Raw genomic sequence first — 12,700 nt, forward strand, 5'->3', positions numbered from 1 at the left:
ATTGAGAGAATAAAAGAAAGAAAGAAAGAAAGAAAGAAAGAAAGAAAGAAAGAAAGAAAGAAAGAAAGAAAGAAAGAAAGAAAGAAAGAAAGAAAGAAAGAAAGAAAGAAAGAAAGAAAACAAGCATTGGCAGGAAGGGAGTGGATTTAAAAGGAAAATCTGGGGAAATTTAGGCAGTGCCTGCTTTCAGGGGTGCAATTATTAAGATAGCAGCCCCAAAATTTTGGAGTATCTTTGTGAGACCCTACTGATGATACCACCCAGGTTTGGTTAAGTTTGGTTCAGGGGGTCCAAAGTTATGGACCCTCAAAGTTGCAGCTCCATCTCCTATTAGTTCCCATTGGAAACAATGGGGGATGGGACACTCCCTTTGGGAGTCCATAACTTTGGACTCCCTGAACCAAACCTCACCAAACCTGGGTGAAACCATCAGGAAAGTCTCCCAAAAAATCCCTGAAATTTTGGTGCTGCTAGCCTAAAGTCTGTGCCCCTTGCAGGCCAAAAATGGAAAAACACTGAACATGCAAAAAAAATCCTACAAATGAACCTGCAGTTTTTGCGCCCCCCACAAGGGGGCACCCTGGGCAACTGCCCACTTTGCCCAATGAGAGGAACGCCTCTGGCGATATAAATCCAAACTCTTCTTCTTCTCTTCTTCCTTACAAGAGAAAAAGGTGGGGGTATAAATCCAAACTCTTCTTCTTCAATCTTGGGATGTGCCCCTTTCTTTCATCTGGGGACTTGGAGCTTAAACGAAAAGTTTAGCATTCCATCATTGGCAGTGAGAGGACAAGAAAAGCTCCTCTGTCAAAGGAGGGAGAGCTGAGACACCTGTCAGAGGCAACAGATCCATTAGCCTCTGACATTCAAACTAAAATAGATTGGAGGAAGGGTCCCCAGATGGGAAAAAATCAATGGCTGCCATTTTGGCACGCTTGCTACAGAGGCTGCGCTCGGTCCCTTGCAAGCAGGTAGCTCTCGCTTAATTGTCTGTGGTCAAATGGGAAGCCGCTTTTATTATGTCATCTTGGGACGCTTCCTCTTCCTGATCTCCCCAGCCGGTGCTTTTTTCTGTCTGAGTGCTCTTTAACGGCAAACACTGAGAAAAGTTAGTCCATCTCTAATAGAGGCAGAAGACATCCGAAGTAGAGGCACCAGACAGTCTAGCTGCTATTATTAAACCCATTAATGTATTTCTTTTTTAAAAAGTTGGTGTGCATTTAGCTGGAGAATGGAAAGGGCTGGAGGAGGCTCTTGCGATCCGGTGGAGGCAGTTCACGGGCAGATACATTGGTCCTTTTTGGATTGTTTGTGTCTGGCATTCCAGGACAACACAGAATGAGTGGGTAGTAATCACCATTTTGTGTGAAATGGGCATTTCCCAGCATTGCCTGATACCTGGATGTTCAAGGATATATGCTTGCAGCACTGCCTGAAACCTGGATTTTCAAGGGCACATGTTTGCACCACTGTCCCAAACCTGGATTTCAAGGGTAGAAGTTTGACGCACTGCCCGAAATTTAGGTTTTCAAAGGTACATGTTTGCAAGTCCCGATGCTATAAAATACATGCATGCTACAACATTTAGCGGAAGGGAGGAACTACATTGAGCAGAATGGAGAAACTAATGTCAAAGCAGAGAGTGAGGGTCTGAGTAGACAATACATTAAACATGAGTTAAAGGGTACTCCAACCCATGTTTAAAGTGGGATCCGAGAGCCACCTTAAAAATAGTGTGGGTGGAGGTTAAATCAGCTCCCAAGCATGGTGTGGAGGCAGGAGGGGCTTCGTTGTTTCCAGTCTTCCATTCTGCTTGTTTTCTTTAAAATAAAATTATTATGGATGTGGCTACTTGTGGTACTGCCAGTTCCATGTGTCTGCCCAGGACTTACTTCCTTCCTTCCTTCCTTCCTTCCTTCCTTCCTTCCTTCCTTCCTTCCTTCCTTCCTTCCTTCCTTCCTTCCTTCCTTCCTTCCTTCCTTCCTTCCTTCCTTCCTTCCTTCCTTCCTTCCTTCTTCTTCTTCCTTCCTTCTTTCCTCTCTTCTTCCTTCTTCTTTTCCTCTTTCCTTCCTTCTTCCCTTTTCCTTCCTTCCTTCTCTCCCTCCCTCCTTCCTCCCTCCCCTCCTCCCTCCCTCCCTCCCTCCCTCCCTCCCTCCCTCCCTCCTTCCTTCCTTCCTTCCTTCCTTCCTTCCTTCCTTCCTTCCTTCCTTCCTTCCTTCCTTCCCTCCCCTCCTTCCTTCCTTCCTTCCTCCCCTCCTTCCCTCCCTTCCTTCCTTCCTTCCTTCCTTCCTTCCTTCCTTCCTTCCTTCCTTCCTTCCTTCCTTCCTTCCTTCCTTCCTTCCTTCCTTCCTTCCTTCCTTCTCCTCCTTCCTTCCTTCCTTCCTCCTTCCTCCCTCCTTCCTTCCTTCCCTCCCTCCCTCCCTCCCTCCCCTCCCTCCCTCCTCCCCCCCCTCCCTCCCTCCCTTCCCTCCCCTCCCTCCCTCCCTCCCTCCCTCCTTCCCTCCCTCCCTTCCCTCCTTCCCCTCTTCCTTCCTCTTCCTTCCTTCCTTCCTTCCTTCCTTCCTTCCTTCCTTCCTTCCTTCCTTCCTTCCTTCCTTCCTTCCTTCCTTCCTTCCTTCCTTCCTTCCTTCCTTCCTTCCTTTCGTTTCAGTTGTGCCTATCTTCAGTTCCAAAAGAAAACAAGTAGTGTAATGTGGCAAAGACCTTCAACACATATATTTCTTTTTTTAAGGGGGGGGGGACACAGGAATAAGACAGTTGGCAGCAATATAGCACCAAGTGTTGATTTGCCTGCCAGATGCCTTCCAACTGTTCTGTAGTATAATAAGGGGCAGGTATCAGTTCTATTTCTGTTTTATGCATAAAAATAATTAAAAGGAAGCGAGCCTGAGGTACACCAGGGTCTCCAAACGCCCCTTGATGTTTTATTCATTTTGCCCTGCTGCTCTGTCAAATGATGGGAACTCTGCAGGTTGAAACGCAGACACAGTCCTGCTGCACTGAGGGTGCAGTGCTGGAAGCCACAATTTTTCTTCTTCTCCATCTAAAGTTTCCCAAAAGTTCTCTGTGGGCACATGTGTGCCAGGCTGGGCCTTTGAGCACTGGCTACACAGCTCTGTATAACTGCTCCTTTGGATGTTGAAACAGATGCAGCTCCAGCCCAGAGACAAGAACAGACTCTGGACTGCCTGCTGGAACACTCGATCCTGTATTCATAATGCTGAGCTAGAGAACGTTCCTGCTTTAAAAAGTCCATGGAATGTCCTTGTGACCTTTTGTCCTATTAAAGAAAAGATACAGTAAGAAGGAAACTTTTGTGGCTCATTCCGCACATGCAGAATAATGCACTTTCAAACTGCTTTCAGTGCTCTTTGAAGCTGTGCGGAATGGCAAAATCCACTTGCAAACAGTTGTGAAAGTGGTTTGAAAACACATTATTTTGCATGTGCGGAAGGGATCTTGGCGTGGTTGAAGAACTCTGGGCACAAGCTGCCATCTTCCTCTGTGAAAATCAATCAGAATTTTACTATTGATTTCAGTACGTTTCACCCCTTTGGCCTGCAGCTCTCGGGGGTTTTCTGTGGACATCTTATCTTCAGTTTGTAAACATTTCTTACAATCAAAATATGGGGGAACACCCCCCCCCCCGACTTCTCTTCAGTTCCCACGAGGAATGTCAATATGCCAACATGGCAAGAAATCATTTCTTCATTGAGTAATGGCCCATAAGCTAAAGCCGAAGAAAGGAAATCCATCTTCAAAGCATTTCAAATGATTGCTGTTTATGTACAAGTGTCTGATGATCCAGGTATGACTGCAGACCTACAGCAGACAATGGAATTGATGAGGAAGGGGTGAGGGAGCAGATGGCAGGACAAGAAATTTTGCCTGTGGCAAAGATGAATGAGGGGTGGGTTAATAATTAATATTGTTCTGATCAGTTAGTGCCGCACAGAAGATGGAGAGAGCTTTCCTAGTGTTTCCTGCAAGAATAGAAAACGATTCAAAATACTGTTATCAGTCTCTTCCTGCTGGGATGAACTACCTATGCATAGGTTATGTCAGTCTAAAATGAGTGAAATCAATAGTTATCTACGCTAGTACTAATTCAACGCAGGATTACAGTGTGAGCATATTCCTACACACCAACCATTGCTTACCACCATTTGCCCAGTGATTAAAACCATATTTTCTTCATGTGCCTTTGCTATTAGTTCAGCATAGGATAGCCTTATGAACGTTTCCCCCAACGTTGTAACTTCCTCTATAAATAGTACAACTGTTAGTCTATTTAATTGTTACATATTTTGCAAAATTAATTTTGTTTTACTGTTCTTTTCTAAGTAAACAATATAATTTCTCCAGGTAATATAGAATGTTTCAGTTGGTAAATCTTTCAATTTTATAGAGAATTTGTCCAATTGGTAATAGTCCGTCAATGGTTGTCTTTTATGCATTTTTTATCATTGCTGTTTTATTTATATTGTAAATCATCTCAAGTTCTGCAAGAAAATACGGCTAATAAATTTCAGAAAGAAAGAAAGAAAGAAAGAAAGAAAGAAAGAAGACAGACAGACAGACAGACAGACAGACAGACAGACAGACAGACAGACTTTGTTAAGGAATGTGCTGTTAGTCTGATTTAGGATTGCATCTTACAATCACAATCGATATGATCTATTTTCCTGCTGATGATGCAATTTGTTTTATCTTTCTAGGAAGAAATAATCACATCCTCAGGTGGGGAGTTGCTACTGGACCCTTGCAGCCAGACGAAGAACCCGCCGGACTATAGTTCTTTATTTGAATGATTTTTTTTAAAAAAAAACAATTACAGCAAATGTTTCTAGACTGTAACAATGATTAGTGGAACAACCCCAACTTGAGAAATAAGAGTCCGATTATTGCTAGGTGACGGGCCTGCAAAGTTTGATCAATAAATGTCTTAGATGGGATGACCTAATTTATTTTATTTTATTTTCATCTGTAAGCATTATTTTATGCCGTTAGTAATGACAATCTGGGGAAAAATGAAGACAATTTGGTTGCTGCTTACCACTGATGCCCCTGGGAAGCTCACCCCATTATTGTAATGTCTGATCCACACTTGTGCATGTGTACATTTCAGCCTAGAATAGAGACTATGGCCCCTTCCGCACTTGCAGAATAATGCACTATCACTCCACTTTCAATCCACTTCACAGCTGTGCGGAATAGTGGAAGCCACTTGCAAACAATTGTGAAAGTGGATTGAAAGTGCATTATTTTGCATGTGCGGAAGGGGCCTAAATGAAACTAAAGTTGAATGGAAGTGAATCACGCGAAGGGTTTATTGAATGTAGGGCAACTCCTCCTTCAATCATTCCAAGCCTGTCCTGAGAGGGAATCAGTCAGCAAGCCCTCTCCCTCTAAGGGTCTCGGAGCCTCCTCCCTCGTAATTTGATCTTAACAAACAACCCAGAATTACAGGTCAATAAAAGATGGGCCAGTCCTAGCAATTTTCCCATATTGTAATGACTGGACTGGAAGGTTTTGGCCCTTCAGTAATCATGTCCAGTGTCCAGCCAGAAGTACATACCTATCTTCCTTCCAGATCTCCCCCCAAAAAACATTTCCAATGCTTTCAATGCAAAAATGGAAGATTCTCCTCCCCTTTCTTTTCTGACTAGCTCATTTCTGGAGACTGAATTTCCCACAGTGTCACTTTCCCAGGCCAATACCCCCCCTTTTCCCCTCACTCTTGTCGAAAGAGTACAAATATTTACCCCTCAGCCCCATTTTTTTAGCCAGTTTGGGCTCCTCCAGTTACCCCAACATCATGGGGCCTTTCTCCACTTCCCTTAAGCCCCGCGCTACTCTCCTCAAGTAGCGCGGGGTCCCCCGGCACTCATCACGACAGGGGCGGCGACAACGCAGCCGCCCCGATGCTGCCGCTGTCGTGCCCCCTCAGCGCGTGTCATTCCTGGCGCTCTTGTAAATGGCGCCTTTTGATGACCCCACACAAAGCGCAGGGTCGTGGGGACGCCTGGGCGCGCGCCAGAAACGACAGCGCGCGGCATAGCAGGGGTCGTGGTGAGTGGGGAAACGCCCATGGTTGGCTTTCTGCTCTTTCAATCATTCCATGGACCTGCCATGCTGACCACTTCCTGCCTCAAAAGTTGCCTCAGTAGTACTGAGGGGTTTGCTCCTTCCCCACTTCTCTCCTTGATCAGTCATGAATGTTTGGGTTTTCCACCTGTAGGCAGGTAGCTTATTAGGGAAAGATTTGGTGGTGTTTTTCTCAGTGCATTTTTTCCTGTCTGTAGATCTTCATTTTGCCTTGCAAACCACTTCAATGTTTAAGCGTATTTCTTTTCTGTTAATTAAATAAAAACCTCTTTTGTTTAAAAAAGCTCATTCCCCCTTGTTCTTTTGAGGGTTAGTCTCAGTATAAATGGAAAATGATCTTGAATATATATTTCATACCCTGAAATACATGTTTGCATGTTATGGGACCCCCACATCTGTAGCAATTTCACTGACACCACCATTTCCCTGATGGAAGAGATGGGACAGCTGATCTTACCTAATTTTGCCTTTACTCCCTCCCAAATTGCATGGCCTTTTGTCTAAGGCCATTTCCGCACGGCCACGCTGGGAGTTGGGTCAGTGTACTTGACACCGACCCAACCACCCCGGGACCATTCGCATGAACAGACCCGGAAACTACCGGGAAGACGGCGCCATGCTGCGCCGTCGCCCAATCGACTCACCTTCCCTAGGACCATCCAGGACGTTTCTGAGGCCAGGAGACATGCCCCCCTGCCCTGCGCAACTGCTCTGGAGTCGCAGGGCAGGGGGGCATGTCCCCAGGCCTCAGCGACGCGCCGGACAGTCTCAGAAAATGTAAGTTGAGTGGGAAAGGGGGGAGGGATGGCGCCTTCCAGGTGCTGCCATTCATACGGCAGCAGTTGGAAGCCACTGTTCCCCAAAAACTACACTCGGGGAGCGAGGTTGGGAAACAGCAGCTTTGTGCCGCTGGGGAGAAGCGAGGGCGGCGCGGCTGTGAAGAGCTCCCTAATTGGCTGACATTTTTGCCGTCCCCAGGGCGCTGTATTTGGCCCGTGCGGAAAGGGCCATAGTCTATGAGGATCTCCTTCCACCAGCAATACCTTTCTACAGTGGGGTAAAGAGTTGCTGGGGGAAAGTAGGAAAAGATCAGCCTCCATCAGCTGATTGGTGGTAAAATACAAACCAGTCTCTTTACAACTGTACTTTGCAATGCAGCGAAACATTACTGAATTACCAACAAGTCATGTTTTGTTCTTTTTAAATTTTTCAATGGCGCTTCACCAATGATTGCATGCAAGAGGGCAGGGGCTGAAACAATTTGGCTCCTGTAAATTTTCAGGTCCTCAAAGTGACCAATAAGGTTTTCAAGGTATCAGTTTTCAGGAGAAGTGGAACTTGGGGAACCCCCCCCCCCAATTACAACTGATGTCCAGATGATAGAGATCAGGTCCACTCGAGCAAATGGGTGCTCATCTGGCCGCAAATAGGCCAGTTAACCCTTGGGTTTCTGGATTATATATAGGTCAAGAATTTTGGCTACTGGATCTGTTACATCGCTGCTGGTGTTATCCAGAGGTGGGATCCAGCAGGTTCTCACCAGTTCCCGAGAGTGGGTTACTAATTATTTGTGTGTGCCGAGAGGGGGTTACTAGTTGGGTCCCCTTTTCCATCTCCACGCCCTCGCCTCCCCGAGAGGCATCCTGCCTTTGAACGTGAAGGTCCCATATAGCAATTGTGACTAATAATGTAACTCCCTGAACTGGGTTAATCCCTTTCAGGTACTGCAATTCATGGATTCTCAGCCTTTCGTACCTTTTATCTCACCAGTCTCTATCAAAGAACCTGTGTGTTTCACCATTGCTGTGTTCAGATTTGTGAGTTGGGACATTTTCTATAATGTGATGATGATTTAGAAATAACCTTGTGCAAAAAATTTGGGGGGGTCATGGTGGGGTGGCTGCCCATGTGGCATCCAACTCAGGTTTTCCCCAGGGCTCAGGTTTGCCGAGGTACGCCTCTGTCCCCTTTGCTGAGGGGGGGCTGGCAAGGGAACCTGTTACTAAAATTTTTGGATCCCACCACTGGTGTTATCTAATAAAAAGATGATCTGCAAATCGGATGCATGCTCTTTTTTTTGCTAACAGAGGAGATAGACACATTGTCTATATATTTGGTTTTGAGGTAGCTGGTAAAAATCTCTCCCTCACCACTGTGTTTTCCATTTCAAACTTATTTTGTCAGTGGTGCTAATGCGTTTGTATTTTTGTACCAAGGTTTGGGTATGATGCATGTGTGATCAATCTGGGAGGTTTTCCCACAGGACGAAAAACAAGCTTTTATTTTTAATTTCATTTATTTGCTTCTCTTAGCTTGCCACCTTAAGAGCCCCCAAAGTAACTGATAGTGATAAAAACATTACTGGTGCATGCAATGTAACCATTAAAAAGATTAAAAAATAACAGATTTTTTTTTAAACCCACACACAGCTAGCCTCACAAATGTAATAACCTCATCCAGCCCTGCTTAGTTTCCAAGCTTAGTGCCAGTTTGTACAGCGGTTCCCTACCTTAAAAAAAATACAAATTCTAACCCTTTAAAAACCAGTGTTAAAGCTAGTACAGAAAAAAATCCAGCAAAGGACTCCCCTCCCCCCAAAAAGTAGCAGACCGAAGAACCTCATAAGAACATAAGAACGAGCCAGCTGGATCAGACCAGAGTCCATCTAGTCCAGCACTCTGCTACTCGCAGTGGCCCACCAGGTCCCATTGGGAGCTCACATGCAGGATGTGAAAGCAATGGCCTTCTGCGGCCGTTGCTCCCGAGCACCTGGACTGTTAAGGCATTTGCAATCTCAGATCAAAGAGGATCAAGATTGGTAGCCATAAATCGACTTCTCCATCGATCTGTCCAAGCCCCTTTGAAAGCTATCCAGGTTAGTGGCCATCACCACCTCCTGTGGCAGCATATTCCAAACACCAATCACATGTTGCGTGAAGAAGTGTTTCCTTTTATTAGTCCTAATTCTTCCCCCCAGCATTTTCAATGAATGCCCCCTGGTTCTAGTATTGTGAGAAAGAGAGAAAAATTTCTCTCTGTCAACATTTTCTACCCCATGCATAATTTTATAGACTTCAATCCTATTCCCCCTCAGACGTCTCCTCTCCAAACTAAAGAGTCCCAAACGCTGCAGCCTCTTCTCATAAGGAAGGTGCTCCAGTCCACCTCAATCATCCTCGTTTGCCTTCTCTGCACTTGTGCTATCTCTGCAATATCCTTTTTGAGAGGTGGGGACGAGAACTGAACACAGTACTCCAAGTGCGGTCGCACCACGGCTTTATATAAGGGCATGACAATCCTTGCAGTTTTATTCTCAATTCCTTTCCTAATGATCCCCAGCATAGAGTTTGCCTTTTTCACAGCTGCTGTGCATTGAGTTGACATTCCCATGGAACTATCAACTAAGCCACCCAAATCCTTTTCCTGGTCTGTGACTGATAGCACTGACCCTTGTAGCTTGTATGTGAAGTTTGGATTTTTTGCCCCTATGTGCATCACTTTGCATTTTGCTACATTGAACTGCATTTGCCATTTCTTAGCCCACTCACCTAAACCTCCCTTTTGAAAGTCTTGTATGTGAGGGGGAAGTGCCTTGTCTGTTTATTTACTTAAAGCCATTTTTATCCTACAGCTCTCAGCCTAAAAAGCCTCCCGAGGCAGCTTTCAAGATATAGCCAGACAACGTTAAAATGCAATAAAAACATCTATAAGAACAGCCATAAAACAAGTTGATTTTTTTAAAAAGAAAGATAACAGCGATTTTAAAGAGGCAATAAAGAAATTTCCTGTTGGAGACAGAGGATGGCTTTGAAATGCCCTTTCTCAGGTAGAATACTCCAGGGCATTTAATGAAAAGGTTCTTCTCTCAATGGATGCTAGTTCTGGATCCACAAAAGATGGTGCCCAAAACTGAGCCTCCTTGACAGATCGTAATGAATTGGGGGATCATTTGGAAGAAGACACTGATATTTGTGTTTGTTAGTAAAAGCAGTAGCCTGTAGAAGGGACAAGGAAGTTATTAAGCTGATATTAAGGGGCAAGGAAGTTAGCCTTGGAATTCAGCTAAGACCAGGGGTAGGGAACCTTTAACACTCAAAGAGCCATTTGGACCTGTTTTCCATGAGAAAAGAAAACACTTGGAGCTGCAAATAATTTTTGACATTTAAAATAAAGATAACACTGTATATATTGGGTTTTTTTACCTTTTACTCTGCTCATTCTGAGAAGCGCATGGATGCGTCCGCCCTGCTGCCTGCAGGGCAGGCAAGGATGGGGCCAGTGGCTCGGCCTTGCCAGCCGCCGGGAAAGCGCCCGCCCCACTCCAATGGGGCAGGCGAGAGGGGAAGACCGCGGCGCGGCGCAGCCGGCTGTGGGCAGTTGGTGCACCCGCCCTGCAGCCTGCAGGGTGGGCAAGGACGGGGCCAGCAGCTCGGCTCATGGAGCCGCAGTGCAAGGGCAGAAGAGCCATATGCGGCTCTTGAGCCGCAGGTTCCCTACCCCTGGCTTAGACCAACACCCAGCCGACTCCTCAGCAAAGACAAAGACCCCTTTGGTTTTGCAAATCAAATCTGATGACAGCACCCAGATGTCCCAGCCATTGGAAAATGTGTCGGGACCACCATTGGACAGTTTGAACTTTCTTTTGTTACGGAACTGAGGCATGGGAGCCTCAGGTCATAACTGAAAGAAATAGCCCATTTGATAACAGAGATAACTGGGTGCAGTAGCAGGCCCACCCAGTTGCATGAATGGACCTTCTCCACTCTCCTTTCAGTACCATTGTAAAGTCTCATGGGAAGACACTTGACAGCGAGATTTCATGGTCCCATTCACAAAAGTTGTCACTTTATCTGTTTTTGTATTGATGTTTCTTTATTGGTGTTCGGTAAGGGACCTGCCCCCTTACCTGCCCCCTTTACCTGCCCCTTTGCCCCTTTTGATGTGTGTGTGTAAAAGTTCTTGCACTTGGTTACGAGAGCGCGATTCTCCTGCCCGAGCTGTCACCACGACTTCCGAATAAAATACTTTGCTTTGAAGAACATCGGCTTCCTGCGCCTCACTACGTTGCTTGAGCTGAAATCACTTAATGTTACCCGAGCAGCAGCGGTAACAATACGACTCCGACTGAAAAACTTTTGGACCATAACTGCATCCGCTCTTGGGGTGCCAGTGTGGATGGGGTCAGAAAAAATGGGCAAACCTTCCTGTTTACTGTCAGGCCGTGCCATTATTGACCTGCCAGAGTGCACGTCTCCAGACCAGCAACAGCTGGGCATGCCATCTCCGCCACCCCAAGGCCATGCAGCCTCTTTCCTTTGTTCGCCTGTAACTAGTTCAGAAGAAGAAGAAGAAGAAGAAGAAGAAGAAGAAGAAGAAGAAGAAGAAGAAGAAGAAGAAGAAGAAGAAGAAGAAGAAGAAGAAGAAGGAGGAGGAGGAGGAGGAGGAGAGGAAGAGGAGGAAGAGGAGGAGGAGGAGTTTGGATTTATATCCCCCCTTTCTCTCCTGCAGGAGACGCAAAGGGGCTGACAATCTCCTTGCCCTTCCCCCCTCACAACAAACACCCTGTGAGGTGGGTGGGGCTGAGAGAGCTCCGCAAAGCTGTGACCAGCCCAAGGTCACCCAGCTGGCGTGTGTGGGAGTGCACAGGCTAATCTGAATTCCCCAGATAAGCCTCCACAACTCAAGCGGCAGAGCTGGGAATCAAACCTGGTTCCTCCAGATCAGAGTGCACCTGCTCTTAGCCACTGCTCTTGGCCACTACGCCACTGCTGCTTACCGAGTACCTCTTATCTTTCTTTCACAGGCAGTAACTCGCCTTTCTCAAAACAATGAATCTGCAGTACTGTCTTTGTCTTTCTCATGCTGCTATTGGGGGAATGCAAAGGTGGGGGCTTTATGGGTTTAACCAAACTGTCACCTTAAGGGATATACTGTTGGGCTTGACACAGTTTACATGCAAACACAGGCTCTTTCCGTGTCAATCTCGTAAATAGTTTGTAAAACTTTTGTAAAATGTTTTCATTTTTGTTCACACAAGGGCCCTTTCCGCATGGGCCAAATACAGTGCCTGGGGATGACAAAAATGCCGTCCCCAGGGAGTGGTTTGCATGGGGGGCGCAGCTGCTTCACAGCCACACCACCCTCGCTCCGCCCCAGCGGCGCAAAGCTGCCATTTTCCCACCTCGCTCCCCAAGCGAGGTTTTTGGAAAATGGTGGCTTCCAGCCACTGCCGTGCGAATGGCAGTGGCTGGAAGGCGCCATCCCTCCCCCCTTTGCCCGATCGACCTACCTTCTCTGCGACCGTCCGGCGCGTCGCCGAGGCCTGGGGACAAGCCCCCCTGCCCTGTGACTCTGGAGCGATCACGCAGGGCAGGGGGCGTGTCCCATGGTGTCGGCGACATGCCAGACAATCGCAGAGAAGGTAGGTCGATCGGGCGACGGCACTCCGCAGCGCTGTCTTCCCTTTCGTTACTGGGACCGTTCGTGCAAATGGTCCCGGGGGGGTTGGGTCGGCGTAATGTATGCTGACCCTACCCCCAGTGTGGCCGTGCAGAAACAGCCTTACTCTCTTGAAATGACGGCTGCCATTATG

Source organism: Sphaerodactylus townsendi, linkage group LG08, assembly GCF_021028975.2.
Source record: "Sphaerodactylus townsendi isolate TG3544 linkage group LG08, MPM_Stown_v2.3, whole genome shotgun sequence".
NCBI classification, from domain to species: domain Eukaryota; kingdom Metazoa; phylum Chordata; class Lepidosauria; order Squamata; family Sphaerodactylidae; genus Sphaerodactylus; species Sphaerodactylus townsendi.